We start from the raw sequence: 16,771 nt of genomic DNA, 5'->3' as shown, positions 1-16,771 counted from the left end.
GGTGGAAGGGGGCAGAGGCAGAGGGAGAGAGAGAATCTTAAGCAGGCTCCACGCCCCCTGAGATCAAGAGTCGGACGCTTAACTGATTGAACCACCAGGTGCCCCAATTTTTAACTTTTTGAGGAAACTCTGTACTGTTTTTTGCAGGGGCAAAAGTATTCTTTAATTCAAGTCTTTTTAATGACAAAAAAATCAGACTAAAATGGCTCAGCCTGAAACATGAACATATAACTAACAAGTAGCTGTATTAAACACAATGAGGTTCAGAACAAACCTTAATGTTCTGTGTGGTTCTGACGTGGATCTCTAGTATTCTATGTCTAGCATTGTTGACACCCATAGTCAGTAGTGGATAAAGGGAAAGTGTCTGTCCCCATTTGGTTTTTTTTTTTTTTTTGGTTGTCAAATGATCCTTTATTGAAACATTTTCCTTTGTAGTTAACTAGCTGGGCATTCCACCGCACCACTGTTGATGTCATCTATGATGTCATGAGGGTGGCGGCCATCAACATTGCAGCCCACAGACTGGGCAGTCCCCAGGATTTCTTTAATGGTTCCAGAGAGTGTTCTGGCTAAAGATCAGTGTTGCATCTGTCGGGCAATATTGACAATCTCATCAGAAGTGATATTTCCACTGTGCTTAATGTTTTTCTTGGTGGTTCCTTGAGAGCTTTGATAATCAGGGCAGAGGCAGAAGGTACCACTTCAATCTGGGCCTGTCTGTTCTGAATGGTCAGTTTCACTGTAATCCGTAGACCCTTCCAATCACTGGTTGCCTTGGCGATGTCATCACCAACCTTTTTTGGAGACAGACTCAGCGGGCGGATCTTCGGGGCCAGGGCAGATGTGGCACTGACTTTGCCACCCATGCACCTCAGGTACACGACTTTGATCTCGTTGGGGCCGAACTTAGGTGGCATTGCAGGTGACTGGTGTCGGATGAACCCGGATTTGGGACGACCGAAGAAAGTTGCACCTTTGCCTCCCCGAGCCGAAAGCCAAAAGCCCCATTTGGTTTTGATTTCCTACCTCCATCACCCTGGTTATCACAGTCCTCAACACTTGTTTCACTCATTCTAGCTATCCTTCTTTCTTGTTTTTCCAGAACAGACCCATGTAATGCTGAAATTTCCAGTGCACGGTCAGTCTCAGCCTAATTCTGAGACAAAGTTCTGTCCCTGAGATGAAAGTGAGTGTAGATCTGATGCCCATAATATGGGCGTTGTGATAACCTTAATAATCTCTTAATATTTATTAAATGAATGGATGATCACTCTGGCTTTCACTGAAAGTGGGGTCTAGAAAAACTTCCCCCAGCTGTGCAGAAATTGTTGACCCTAAACTGTTGTGTTTCCTATGCCACACCACCAAACATCATCCTGGCTCTTCCAGCCAGGCCTGCATTGTTTAATGCATGCACAAAGCCATCTATACATGAGGACATCTATACACAAACAGTGTGACACTTGTTTGGGTGGGTCAGAGGTAATTTTTGCTTCGTTCAATGGGAGGGGTCACATTGTTCACTAGCAGATTGCAGATAGGAGAGCAGCTAATGTAGTTGTGAAGCATATTAAAATTTGTGTAGGTTGAATTTCTAATTTATTTTACTTGAAACTCTGAATTTTTATTCTGAATTTATGCCTATGGTCCATCTTTTCACACAGAGCTTTAAGTTTATGAACATGAAATGCACTAATAGCAACGATGTTTTTTATTAAATGTTCTCTGCCAGAGATTATAATACATGTCCAAATATCTGATGAAGAAAAACAAAGGGAGGAGATAAGAAATAAGTGACCTAAAATCAGGACTAAATTCAAAACAAACTTAAAGTTTTGCCATGAGTGAAAAATTTAAAATTTAGTTGCTCCATCTAGTGGTGAACCGTTATATGACTTTAGTGGAGAGCTTTTAGTTTTTCATGCTGGTTTTATTCAAAGTTTGTTCTGGTTAAGTAGAAAAAAATACTTAATAGACTCCCTGTCTTATTGTCCCACTTAAGTTAACAGAAAATTACTCCACATAAAAAGAAAACATCACTACTTAATGAATCTCATAGACTTAAAGACATATTTGCTAACCAACTCAAATTTCAAATCATTGTTTCTTCCTCAATTGGTCTACGAACTAGCATCATTGCTGATATATATACCTATAATTATATTTTTAACTCATATATCATCCTGAAATATGAGAAAATTTAGGCCTAACCTTGATTAATAGGCGAGAAAGGCTAATGAAGAGGTTAGCTCTTCAGCAGTTAAGAGCAAGAGTTTTTGACTCAGGCCTTCATAAGGCCTGAAAAGTGCTCTGAATTGTGTGAGAAGTATCAGTCCAGTCAATAGGTGAAGGGGATTAAGAGGTACATACTTCCAGGTATAAAAGAAATGAGAAAAAATATAGATTACATGTGTACCTGAATGTAATAAATTGTTCCGCTTAGCAGCGGCTCTCCGTCAGGCTACTTGGGTTTGAATTCTGACAGTAGCCCTCCTTAGCTGTGTGGTCTTTGTATCTCAGTCTCGTCATCTGTAAAATGAAAACCATACTACCCCTCACATAGAATTGGGAGGTTAAGTTAGATACTGCATGGAAAGCACTTGGAACTATATCTGACGCAGAATAAGCACTCAGTAACATTTTCCTGGTATTATTCCTGACTTTGCTTTGTGTATTCAGGGATGTCTTGATGTGGTTTTGGTGTGTCATTGAATTGTGTCAAGTAGTCAGGTATCCATTTGGCATGCCAATGGGAACCTCTCGCTTCCCTGACTCAGTGAAGTTGTTCTCGCTCTGGAAGGGTCTCTTCATTGTAATATCTTAAGTGTAAGAGCAACCATATCCCATTCTGCAACATTATTTGTACGGTCAGTCTTTCAATTCCCAAATTCAGCTTTGTCTTCCAGAATTCCAGCACTCACTTGGAAAGCAGAGATGGCTTGTCTTGCTCCTAGGCATGCCCAAGGGTTGTTAATTTTCTCCTCAGAACTTCAAAAACACGGTTTTGCTTTAGTCTTTCCTGATAGCAAAGTTTGATGAGAAAAAGAGGAAGGACTGATTCCATGAAGCTACTTGGATACCTAGTCTAGGAAAATAGCACACTGAGCTGACCATATTAGAGTTATATTTTCTTTTACTCTGAGAAAGCTGTCTGCCATGAAATACCTCTCTTCTTCTGGGATCTAATTGCAGATGCCCCTAAGAGCCTGGACTATGGAGCCGGAAGTGCCTAGTTTTAAGTTGTACCTCCACCATTTAGTAGTTGAATAACTTTAGACAAATTATTGACCTCTGTGGGCCTTTGGTTATTCATTTGTACAAGGGAAAGCATAGAAGCTATGTCAGAAGTTGTTCTGCAAATTAAGCGAACTAATATGTATAAAGGTCTTAGACTAGTGCTTGGTATGTAGTAAGTGATACATGAGTTAGTTGTTACAGAGTTATTATTTGTGGATACTCATTATTCTGTGGAGCATGAAATGTTGTATCTTTCCAGAAATTTCAAATTCAGCATAATCTAAGACTTATTCTTTCACTTTCACCTTTTGTGACATTTTCCCATACATGCTCTTCTTGATTCCAGTCTTGAATTTTGTCTCTCCCTAGTCTTTGATTTACAGCTTTTCTTTTTAGATGGTATTGTCCACTTCTCCTGTTAATAATACATTTTACTCTAACCCTTCTACTTCTTACCAAGGAATTTCTCAAGGGCATAAACTATGTTTATACTTTATATGTTTCTGATGCTTCCCAACAGAGCTAGTAGGTGCCCAGCAAACATGTGTGAATAAAAAATACAGAAACACTAGCTTGCATTTGCACCTCAAGTCTGTGATTGCGTCAGAAAAGAATACCTACAACTATAATTATTGTCATTTACTTAGTAGCTATTCAATGCTAGGCACTATCCTAAGGGTTTTATATAGCATGGCTCATTAAATGGCATCAACAAGTTTGGGGGGGTAAATCCTATTAGTTTCATTTTATAAACCAGGAAGCTGAGTTTCAGAAAATGTAAATTGTTTGTCCAAGGTGTCACTGTTAATGGCTAAAGCCCCTTTCTCCTGAAAAAACCCTCTCGCGGTTATTGGACATGTCCTTCATTTTTCTATTCCTTGTAGTATGTTTATGGTATATGGTTTGTATATGGTTTAGGGTGGGGCCACAGTTCTTTGGTCTTCCATCTCCTGCAGGCAAATGCCTTTGCTGAACTCCCCCAGAACTACACATTGGAGAGGTTGCAAATTCTAATGCTACAGGAACCATACAGAGAACTGTATTTGTTGTGCAAGGGTATGGGTCATGTCTTGGAAATCCAGAGTTTTCCCCATCCTGTCACCAGGACCTGTGAATTTTCTGTGAATGATGTCAGTCAGTTATGGCCTCTTTGTCCTCCCCTCCCCCTCCACATCATTCTGGTTCAAGTCCTTGTTACCTCATGCTACCCGGGAAGATTGCAAGAGTTGCTTAATGCCTTCCTGCAGATCTTGTGTCTTCCCCTCCCTAATCTAGTCCGTTTATCACAGCAAAACAAATTTGTGGACTTTAGCTCCTTACCAAAAAGCCTTTGTGGTTTCCCATTGTTTATTACTGCATCGAAACCTAGCTTTTCGTTGTAGACCAGCCACAACATATTCATACCTAACACTCCGTTGTTATGCCTTTACCCACATCCTCTGCTTTGGTCAGAATGGCTCCGATGGCAGTTCCTGAAAATGCCAAGCACAGACTTTCTTTTTCTTTTCTGCCATGATCTTTTCTTAGCTTCTTCCAGTTAAATAAATCTTATCCCACTTTCCTGTTCTATGCTCGTTTTTTGTTGTCGTTGTTTCTGGTGAGATGAATGCTTGCCCTTGTTTCTTTCTTCTCTCTTTCCCTCAATATGAATTTCCCTGACCCCCTACCACACTTATTAAATCATGAATATGGAATGCATTCTGTATACTGTTTCATAGAAAGGCAGTAGAATATAGTAATCCGACACATAGACTCTGGAGCTAGGCAACTGACTTCAAATCCTGGTGGTACCATTCACCTTCCTGGTGACCTCAGTCAAGTCACTAAACCTTTCTGTTCTGAAGTTACTTCTACTCTACACTGAAGATAAAGTAATGCCTGTCTGATGAGACTGCAGAGAGGATTAAATGAATCATTGTGTGTAAAACAATGTCTGGCACAAGATAAGCACTAAATAATAGCAGTGATGATGATGATGATGATGATGCTATTATTTGCTCTTTTGTGTGTGACCTTTTTCCATAACTGATTTGTAAACTCTTTCAAGTCAGAGATTTCTATAAATCCTTGCCTTGTAAGAAGAGAGTGTGATACAAAAGTTCATAGTGGTCAGGAGACCAGGCGTATGAGATTAGGCAGGCCTTCAACTTTCAGACTCCCTTTTGCTTAGGTGTAAAATGGAAATAATTTTTTCTTATATATGTATAGTGTATTAAAAGTCTTTTTTTCATGGACAAAGTTCATTTATTATCTACCTGCTCTCTTCACACATAGGATAATTTATGCAAAGCATGTTAGAAACTGAGGCATGTGGATGTCAACCGTATTAGCAAAGTGCTCAGTCGTGCTGTTTGAAGAATGGGATCAAATGCTTGTCTTTCCTTCTCTCCCCTCCCCTCTCATCTAATAACCTCCATATAAAGAGAATTAGAAGAATTTCTTTTTGATGTTTTTAGTCAATAGTGTCTCAGTACTTCCATGGAGCACTCTCCCACCCCCTCTTCCAGAAAAGCGTTATTTTTTTAGAAGGGCAGGTTGTGAATGTGAATAGGGGCAGCTAGTTCTGTGGTAAACCGGTTTTTTGTCTATGGTTTATCAGGGTGATTACGATCTCTTTTCTAAGGTAAAAGGAGATACCAGACTTAGAGGAAGGGGAGTCGAGGGAGTGAGGAATAGAAAGCAAATAATCATCATGGGAGAAAAGATCAGAAACTGGAAACTGACACAGGGCAATAAAATTAAAATTGAATAAATTTTAATTAAAATTAAAAATGAATTTTTTTCATTTTTCAGATTAAAAATGAATAAAAGATGGAACCATAGAAAGTGAATATGATTTTTTTAAGGCAAGAAATGGTGACTTGTTTAGTCTTTGAGAAGCAGAATATTATCAAAAACATAGTAAAATAATGAGTACAGAAGGGTATACGATATGGCCAGCTGTGGGAATTTCTAGGCTGGCTTCTGTGTTACTCATTAAGTATCCCAGCTCTCATTCCATATTCAAACTAAGCATCCATAAACTTCTCTATCTAGCAGGATGAGACCTAGGAAGATATTGAAATACCAAAGTAACTATGGAAATAGGAAGAACAAAGAAGAATTCTTGAAAGTCTCTGGGTAAAGATAAAAGGAAAACAGAATAAAGAAGATCTCACAGCAGGGGCGTGTGACAGATCTCCAAATCAAGAAGTCAGGGAAGATGAAGTGGAACAAAGCCAAATCTCCACAACCAGGGAGATGGTCCATAGATTTCAACTACCCAGTTAACTTTCAGATAACTCACTCAGGAGAACAGAACTGGAAACATATAAAACATAAGTTTAATTCTCTCAGTAAATGATGCAAAAAGAGTAGCGAGAATTTTGAAAATGGTCTTACATCGGAAGAAGATTTTATAGACTGCCTGAATGTCTTAAAAAACCTGGAGAAGAACGATCCTGGATTAGCCAAATTCTAAGTATGAACATTATTTCAAAATGTTAGGAAATCAAGATTAATATGCTTATAAATTTGATGGGTTATAAAAATATGTATATAGGTGTGTGTGTGTGTATAAATAACAAAAATTTTTTGAACGAAGATTATAGATTTATGCATACCAAATAAAAGGCAAGAGATACTTTGAAATATATGTTTTTATAAATGCCTTATTGGATCCCTGTTCTTTTACTCTAGTCTGAAATTAGCTGTGTGTTTTGGTGATGTATAGATTATGTATTTCTATGCAGCAAACACCCCCAAACTTAGAAGTTCTCACATGGTTTCTTGTCCTCTTATGTGACCTCCTGAGGCCTATGCTTGGAATTCACACAATGTCACTTCTTCCTCACTCAGTCAAACCAAATCTCAAGGCCAACCGCTATTCAAGGGCTGGAAAAATGGACTCCTCTTCGTGGGAGGAGCTAGAAAGAATTTGTGGTTATTTTTCACGTACTGTAGGTGTTTAACTCAATTATAAAGTGAGATAAGAGATAAGAGATAAGAGACTTAAATTGAAAACTGCTAAATTATTGCAAGTGTTATTAGTATATAGCTGACCCACTGTTCCTTCCCTCCTTCTCCAGGGTCTTTTTTTGGGGCAGATATCCTTATGAGGAAGCTCAAGATAGGCTGCTGAAACCTTGCTGAGCCAACTAGAAGGGTGTTTGGGGTCTTGGCCACTACCCATTTATTCCTGGCTATTCAGTACCTCACGTATGAGTCTGCTACCAATTCAGTGACATACAAAGTGCACTGAATTTCAGAAAGAAAGATTTTTCTTTGTGCTGTAAATCTTGTGATAATATTTGTCATTAGCTCAAGCACTGATCCATAGTTCAAAGGAAATTTACACTTCAACTGAGTAAGACAGGTTTTTATCTTCTTAAATCATGGTACCAGAGGCTGGAAGAAAAATAGGCAAAAAAAGTAAGGTTGAATTACCTTGTTTATTCAGCTCTCTGACATCCTCATAAGAACTCAACAGAGACAGTGGGGCTGAAGGATCCGTGAGCATTTGTAGGAGGCACCTCCTTTGGTAGATCCACAATGCAGGGTTCCCCTTCTCTAAGGAGCTGCAACGTGCACAGATATGTGCTCTCCTTCCGCCCACCCTGAAGGCCATCTCAATGTTAGGAACGAGTCTCCTGGACCATGACTTACTGGCTTAGGCCTGTCATCTGCTCTAAGGTAAGCCAATCAGTTTGTCGCTCTCGCGAACTGGAAATCTTGCCAGAGGAGCAACAGTGTTATTGGAAGTTGCTCTGGAAGGGAGACCCACCACCGCCTGCTGAAGAAATACATGGAACTGCACTAGTTCCTACTTTTTCTGAGCTTTGGTTTAATTCTTCCTTAGATTCGGTTAGGTTTTCTACTAGTCTTGCACTAAATTCCCTGTTTTTGCTCAAACTACTAGAGTTGGTTTCTGTTCCTTGTTGTCAACAGAAACTTAACTAACAGAAGACAGCCACAACTGTGACTGAATGGTTAGAAGAAAATGGTTTATCTGGATGCCATTTCAGCAATTCATTGAGTCATTCAATAGTCATTTATTGAGGACCTATTATATGCCAATCACAGAGATAGGTACGCAAATAAGACAGAAGGAGGTGTGGGGAGACAGTCAGACAAACATATAATCACACTAAATTGTGATAATGTTCTGGTAGAGATACTTACAAAGTGATGTGGGAGTACAGATAAGAGTATGAATGAACTCTCTGGGTAGGTTGGGGAGCTGGGGTTAATCAGCTTGGAGAAGGATATAAGCTAAGGACTAAATCAAAGCTATACAGCAAATTCAATCTCATTACATTACAGTGGCAGCAAATGAGGAATTGCTACATGGAGGCCGAAGACCAGCTCTTCTCAATATGAACTCAGCTGTGCCGAGTGGGAACGGATTTGAACAGCAGCATGAGAGACTGAGATGATATATGGAAGAATTTCCTGACAGTGAGAGTAGTTAACGTTGGGCAATTGAAGCATCTTCTCCTCTGGAGGTTTAAAAAATAACATAGCTCATCATCCGCCTGGGATAGCATTGTTGTGATGCTGTCTAAAAGTAGGGAAATGGAAGATAATTGCTCAAGGTCTTTTCTAGCTTAGAGTTTTCAAAATTCTGTCATTTTTTAGAAAAACTTCATCGAACCAATGAAAAATAAAATTACAGGCAGAAAACTAATGCAAAAGGATAGAAAAACAATTGAATTATTAGTTCCCTCTTGGTTCAGGAATGAGGAAGAAACGAAGGGACTAAAAAGATAGAATATGTGTTATTTTAGAAATTACTCTGAAATTACGTAGTCTGTTGGTTGTTTAAGAACTCCCAGATTGGGGCTCAACTGGTTGCTAACTAATGGTCCTGTCTTTTCCTTCCCAACCCAGAGTACTTTAGTTTCCCCTAATTCACTTTATAACTAACTTCTTCAGCTTGTAGAACATTTTGTATATGTTTATAAATTTCTTTTTATTGTGAACTTAAGCAAATTTATAGAATAAGACAGTCAAATGAACACTAGTTCTCTACATCACTCAAAATTTACATCTGTCCTTTTTAAGGTTAGCTACCTACATTCTGCTTATAGAATTTTTGAATTCTGCTTTCTTCCACATGATGGCTGTCATTTATGTATGTTGATGTATTCCTCATACTTGCCACATTTGACAGCACTTGGGCACATCACCGTGAATCCATGTACTAAGTGGGGTAGCCAGAACTGAGTGGGAGGTCAGATGCCCTGGGACCATCTGTGATGGGATGAAATCATCACTGCCTCATACCTGTCACTGGAGCCTCCTCATCAGGAAGCTAAGTCTTCCTCCCTCCTCCCTGCCTTTCTGCCTTCCTCCTTTCTTCCCTTCTCTTTCCCTTCCTCTCTTTCTTCCAATTAAAGAAACTAGCATGAGCTTAAAATTACAACATGGGTCCAGAGAATTGTGAGTCCGGTTGGGCTACGGATAAAGTATATGACTAGAAAATAAAATTAGAAAATTAAGTTAGGCAAAATTATGTAGAATTTGCTAAGACTGCAGAGTTTGGTTTGTTGGGCAGGCATTGGGAAATGCTGTGTTCACAGCATTTGGAAGACATTTTGGAAGATAAGCGTGGAAATGTTGCACAGTGGAAGGCTCTAGAGAATGGTAATCAGTTTAAAGCCTCAAAGTGGGGACACATTCAAAATGAGACACATTCACATTCTATTTTATATTAAACTCCAACTGACATTTTGATATTGGGCTAATGCCTTGTTTTATTTTTTAAATGTGAATCCACTCAGTGTTCTAAGTTGTTTTTATTTTTGCTTTAATCTTAATCATAATTCACTGTCTATGATTTTCAGTTTTAGCTTCTTGAAAGCTGCACAAAACTTTAAAGACATTTGCAAAGCAATCTTAGTGCAGTATCCCTTGAGATTTTAAGTTTTTCACCAATCTTTTTGTCTCACTCACACTTAATTTGACAGCAGATTTTTTTTTTAGCAACTGCCTTTATCTAGTTTTTACCAAAGCATTCAGTTTAAGTTTCATAAAAAAAATCTACCTCTCTTTTCTTGCATATACTTCATCAGTTAATTTTTAACTCAATAAAGCAATTAGAATAATGAAAGCACATCACAAACTGATTTTTGATGAGCATACAACTTGACTGGTGGGAAGAGAAGGTACAAGTGTGGTAGAATATAGTCTTAACTAGGAATGTTCAGTGTACTTGGACATAAGGCTTATATTTGGGAATGGGGAAAGAGAACATGGATTAATCTGCTGTGCCAGTTAAGAGAGTTTAAGGAAAGGTGGAAAAAACCCCTAGAATTTGGTTTTGAGTCTTTCACCAGAAAATCAAATTTCAGTTTTTGGTGTCCCTACATAGATTTATTATACTACCTTTAACATACTAAACTTCTACCCATATCTTTGTGTCTTCCTCATATTAATTTTTTCCTTCAATTTCCCTGAGATTCTAGAGCATGAGGGCAGGAACTGGATGGAAATATTTCAGTAGACTAGACAGTACCCTCTTCTGGGATGAAGATATCCTTGAGGAAGGGAGAAGGTCTTCTTGTTACTGAGATTGTAGAGGATTAAAAGAGGGACTGTTTTGTGTCTTGGTTTGGAATCTCCTCAGTGGATTTTGACCTATAACCCTTTTTTCCAGGATATACTTTCCATTGGGAGTGTGATGGGGTGCAATTCGAAGTTTTTGCCTTTTTTTTATGGAGCTTCTGGGATTACCAGATCACCAACATCTCCATCTGGTAGAACTGAGAGAAGGAGGAGAAGGAGGAGGTGGGGGGGAGGGGAGGAGGAGGACAGAAAGAGGAAGAGGAGAAACCTTCCTTCTAGTTCTCCCTAAGGTACACAAAGAGTAAACCTATCCCTTTTCCTACCTCCTCCTTTAGGTGACTTGCAAAGTTCGGACCCTGGAAACCTTCAGAAAGTGACTTTCCTGCTCAATTCTGTACGTGGTGCTGATTCACATGGGACTGATTCACATGGGACTGGATATCAGAGCTACCTTGATAGCTGATCTTGTGGAAACAGTACAAACTTGTTTCTTGAAAAAGAAAATATAAAATTACAAATGATTTTTCCTTTAAGAATAAAATCAAGTTTAACTAAACACCTGGAAGGACTATATTGCATCCTGTAGCGTAGCATAAAATCCTTCAACCAATTACAATGTCAAATGACAATGGGGGTATCTTTTTTTCTGATAAGGATCAGAAATCTAGTATTGTCCAAACACTCCAGAGGTGCTATTTGTTTCAAGTGGAAAGGAAGTATTTATACCAATTATTGTGATGAATGAAATGAAATGAAGACTACTTGGGATGACTAAATGTTTACTCACATGATCAGGTGGGTACGGCAGCCCCAGGCTCTGTGGTGGGAGCAGATTCCTGGTACGTTCTAGCCCATGTATTGAAAATACTAGACAAAACCTAAATTTTAGAAGAAAAGCTGCTGTCTCACCAGCAGTGGTATTAGTGGTGCTTTCTTTTGACACTATGTATTGAGGGTATATATTTATATAGACTCAATATCTAGGTCACTCAACATTGCTTGAAACTAATGAAGCTTAGCCTCAGGGCCCCTCACTTACATCGGCCTTTCAAAATGCTCATATGGTCATATGCTTTTGTGAAGTTTGGAAAAGTAGGATACTTTACTGCAATTTGTTAAAATCACTAGACCATTCTACTTTGACTTCCTGTGATGGTTAGTTTTATGTGTTAACTTGACTGGACCATCGAGTGCTCAGATATTTGGTCAAATGTCATGCTGGATATCTGTGGGAGTGTTTTTGGATGAGATTAACATTTGAGTTGGTAGACTGAGTAAAGCAGATTGCCCTCTCTAATGTAGGTGGCCCTCATCCAATTGGTTGAAGGCCAATTGCCTACCCTTCCACAAGTAAGAGGGAACTCCTTTTGCTTGAGTGTTGAGCTGAGACTTCACTCAAATCTGCTGCCTTCAGACTTGAACTGAAACATGGGCTCCTCTTGGATCTTCAACCTTGGTTTTTGGACTGGAACTACACCATTACTTCTCCTGGATCTCCAGTTTGCGGACTGAGGGTCTTGAGATCACCTTCACAGTGGTATGAACCAATTCCTTAAAATAAATCTCTTTCTATATAGATATATATCCTTTTGGTTTCTCTGAAGAACCCAGACTAATATCCTCTTTCATATTTACCCTTGAGGTGGGTGATATTGGAAGTGTTTTGGGGATCTAATTTAATTGGGGAATCATTTAGTTGAGTATATTTATATAGTTTGCAGTCACTTCTGTGTACAGTAAGCTAGCCTGGTGTGGAATGGCTTCCAGCTTTATCCCCGTGCCCACTGTACCAGCTCACTTGATAATGTGACTGAAGACCTCTGCCTGGAGTTCTATCCCCGTGAGTGTTGTTTAGCACCTGGCACTGAAAGTTTGTGGTTGGTGGAGGAAAAATGATGTCAAAGAGTCACCCCATAGAAGGTTAACTCCCTTTCACTTATGGCGTTTTCATATTTGGTACCATAGCATCTGTGCCTTGATATCAATCCAGAAACCCCAGGGCAACAAGTGAGAAGTGAGCAGCACAGGCATGAGATAAGGTATAATAAGGTTGTGCCTGCCTGAAGTTAATCAGTGCAGCACTAGCTCAAACAAGAGATAAGTAGGACAGAGAGCTAAGACTGAGATGCACACCAACATCATTTAATACCATGCTTCATACGTGGATTTTTCTTCAATTCTAGAACATCTGCCATTATGTCTTCAAATATTATGTCTTTCAGATTCTTGATGTTTTGAAATCCCTATTAACTGTTGGAACTTCTTATTCTATCTATGATTTCTTTTAATTCTGCTTTCATGTATTCCCTTTCTTTTTTTCTCTAAGCTGTATTTTGACTGATTTTCTGTCACCATTGCCATCACTGCACCTTTGCTGCAGTCTGAGTTGGAGCCTTGAACCTGCACGGCTCCCGTGGCCCACACACTGAGCTCTCTGTTCCAGGGTGCCTTGAATGTTTCATTCAGATTGGACTAAGAACTACACTCAGGGCATGGAATTCGACTTCCTGGTGACTGCTAGGGAATTAAATGACATAGCCTGGAAGTGTGGAGGAGTAAGTTTCTTATAGGATGAATATTGACCAATGAGATTTAAGAGTAGCGAGGGATAAAGTAAATTTCCAATGCTCCTGCCTACCCCATGGGGACTACTCTGGGGTGTGCTTCCTTTGTACAGCCCTCCGCAAAGGCCTGCAGACACACCTGCTGAGCACCCTATTGTGTGTCTTCATAGATCATTACGAAGGGACAATCAGTGCTTTGGTGCAGCTCATCACATTGGTTTGTGTCCCTCCTTGCTTTGTTCCTCCTTTCCTTACCCTCATTTCCCTGGGCTTGCATCTTACAAATGAAGAATAGTGTTTGTTTTAAGATTTATTTATTTATTTTAGAGAGAGAGCACAAGCGGGAAGGGCAGAGGGAGAGGGAGAGAAAATCTCAAGCAGACTCTGGGCTGAGTGCGGAGCCCAACGCAGGGCTCAATCCCACGACCCTGAGATCATGACCTGAGCTGAAACCAAGAATTGGCTGTTTGACTGTGCCACCCAGGTGCCCCATGAAGAACAGTGTTTTAATCCTCACTTCAGGCATGTTTCCTAGAAGACTTGGGCTAAGGTACCCATTATAAAAAACATTTTCCTTAACCTCACATCTCCCTTCATCTATTCCATTTATATTTTTCTTCCTTGGAAACTTTTTGAAACAGTCTTTCTTTCTTTCTTTTCTTTCTTTTTTCTTTTCTTTCTTTCTTTCTTTCCTTCTTTCCTTCTTTCCTTCCTTCTTTTCTTTCTTTCTCTCTGTTTTCTTATCTGCCATTCATTCTTCAGTCTAACTCCTCTCTCCCATTTCTCTTAAAACTGCTTTCAACGAGATCAATAATGACCATGTTGTTAAATCCAAAGGATAATTTTCAGCCTTTATCTTACCTGATCTGTGTGCAGCACTTGACATTGACCTCACATCCTTCCAGCATTGTCTTGCTCTGAATTCTAGACAATGTACTCTTAATTTTTATCTTGCCATTATAGCTGCTACATCTCAGTCACCTTTATATATCTTGTAAATATTGGTGTTTCCCAGGGTTCTATCCTCACTTCCCTTCCCTCTCCTTTCCTCTTCTCTGGTATAAACCATCCCTGGGCAGTCTTACTTATTTACATAGCTTCAGGTGCCATCTATAGGCCAATAACTTCCAAACTATATTTTAAATCTAATTTTCTCTCAGGATGCCTGGGTGGCTCAGTCGCTAAGCGTCTGCCTTCAGCTCAGGTCATGATCCCAGGGTCCTGGGATCAAGCCCCACATTGGGCTCCCTGCTCAGCAGGAAGCCTGCTTCTTCCTCCTCCACTCCCGCTGCTTGTGTTCCCTCTCTCGCTGTGTCTCTCTCTGTCAAATAAATAAAATCTTTAAAAAAAAATCTAATTTTCTCTTTTTCTTTTTTCCTTTTATTCATTTAAGACAAGGGGAATACTTTATTCATGCCCATCAGAGAAATGGACAGCTTGGGTCTGTAACAAAGCATTGTGTTTTAAGGCATAGGTCAGTAATTGTATATGAGAGTATACACAGTTATCCACAAATTAACAGAGCACAACTTTTCAATATTCAAAACAGAACAAGCTTCCCTGTAAAAGCAGCACCTCTGTGACATTTTTAACTTTAGTGTTCTTCTCCTCCTTCTTCACCCTCTCCTTCAACAGAATCCATACCAGCTTCCTCATAATCCTTCTCAAGGGCAACCATGTCCTCATGGGCCTCAAAAAACTCTCCTTCCTCCATGCCCTCACCCACATAACAGTGAACAAAGGCACGTTTGGCATACATCAGGTCAAACTTGTGGTCCAGGTGAGCCCAGGCCTCAGCGATGGCTGTGGTGTTGCTCAGCATGCACACAGATCGCTGTACTTTGACCAGGTCTCCATCAGGTACTACAATAGGAGGCTGGTAATTGATGCCAACTTTGAAGCCAGTGGGGCACTGGTCCACAAACTGGGTGGTACACTTGGTCTTGATGTTGGCAATGGCAGCACTGACATCTTTGGGAACCACATTGCCATGGTACAACAGGCAGAAGACATGTATTTACCATGGCAAGGGTCACATTTCACCATCTGGTTCGCTGGCTCAACAGCATGCATTGGTGATCTCTGCTACAGAAAGCTGTTCGTGGTAGGCTTTCTCAGCAGAGATGACGGGGGCATAGGTGGCCAGAGGGAAGTGGATATGAGGATAGGGTACCAGGTTGGTCTGGAATTCTGTCAGATCAACATTTACGGCTCTCTCAAATCTGAGAGAAGCAGTGATGGAGGACACAATTTGACCTATCAACCTATTTAGGTTAGTGTAGGTTGGCATTCAATACAAAGGTTTCTACGACAGATGTCATAGATGGCCTCATTGTCTACTGCGAAGGCACAATCAGAGTGCCCCAAGGTGGTATGCGTAGTGAGGGTGGAATTTTAGGGCTCGATTACAGCTGTGGAAACTTGGAGGCCTGGGTAAATGGAGAACTCCAGCTTAGACTTCTTGCCATAATTGACAGAGAGATGTTCCATCAGCAGGGAGGTGAACCCGGAACCAGTTCCTGCTCCAAAGCTGTGGAAAACCAAGAAGCCCTGAAGACCTATGCACTGGTCAGCCAGTTTCCAAATTCAGTTCAAGACAAGGTCAGTGATCCCCTTGCCAGTGGTGTAGTGCTCTCTGGCATAGTTGTTGGCAGCATCTTCCTTCCCTGTGATGACCTGCTCAGGGTGGAAGAGCTGGGGGTAGGGGCCAGTGCGAACTTCATCAATGACCGTGGGTTCCAGGTCTACAAACATGGCTCTGGGCACATGCTTCCCAGCACCTGTCTCACTGAAGAAGAGGTTGAAGGAGTCATCTCCTTCCCTAATGGTCTTGTCACTTGGCATCTGGCCATTGGGCTGAATGCTATGTTCCAGGCAATAGAGCTCCCAGCAGGCATTGCCAATCTGGACACCAGCCTGGTCAGCATGGATGGAAATGCATTCACACATGGTTGCTGCTTTGTGGCAGCCAAGCAGATGGCGGAGATGAAGAGGAGAGTTCATTGCTTCTTACAGCATGACTCTTAGGGGATCATTGTAAGAGAAACTGTCAAGTACCAGATTCTTAAAAGGACCTAATTGTCTGCTAGACATTTCTTCTTTGGTATTCTATAAACCCCTGAAGCTGGACATGTCCAAAAATAAAACTCAACATTTTCTTCCCACCTGAATCTGTTTCTTTTCCTGCCTTGCCAGTCTCAGTGACTGGAGATACCAGTGGCACCAAAAATTAGGTGCCACCCTCACTCACCTACAGCTTCAACCCCATTAGGGTGACAAATTCATTCCCATTTTCCCAGGGCTTTCTTGGTGTTAGTATGAAAAATTCCATATCCATAGGACTCCTACAGTTCTGTAAAAACTGGAATGGCTTGCCTGGAACATTCTTTTTTTTAAAGATTTTATTTATTTATTTGAGAGAG

General features: G+C 40.3%; 2 pseudogenes; both read right to left on the bottom strand.

Moving 5' to 3' along the window:
• Nucleotides 1-394: 394 nt before the first annotated feature.
• LOC110580511 lies at nucleotides 395-935 on the bottom strand (annotated as a pseudogene).
• Nucleotides 936-14,943: 14,008 nt separating this feature from the next.
• LOC110580513 lies at nucleotides 14,944-16,298 on the bottom strand (annotated as a pseudogene).
• Between the last annotated feature and the right edge of the window lie 473 nt (nucleotides 16,299-16,771).

The sequence above is a fragment of the Neomonachus schauinslandi genome, chromosome 4, assembly GCF_002201575.2.
Source record: "Neomonachus schauinslandi chromosome 4, ASM220157v2, whole genome shotgun sequence".
In the NCBI taxonomy this organism is placed as follows: Eukaryota; Metazoa; Chordata; class Mammalia; order Carnivora; family Phocidae; genus Neomonachus; species Neomonachus schauinslandi.
Note: the sequence above shows the minus strand (reverse complement) of the source record. Positions and strands in the feature narration are given on the sequence as shown.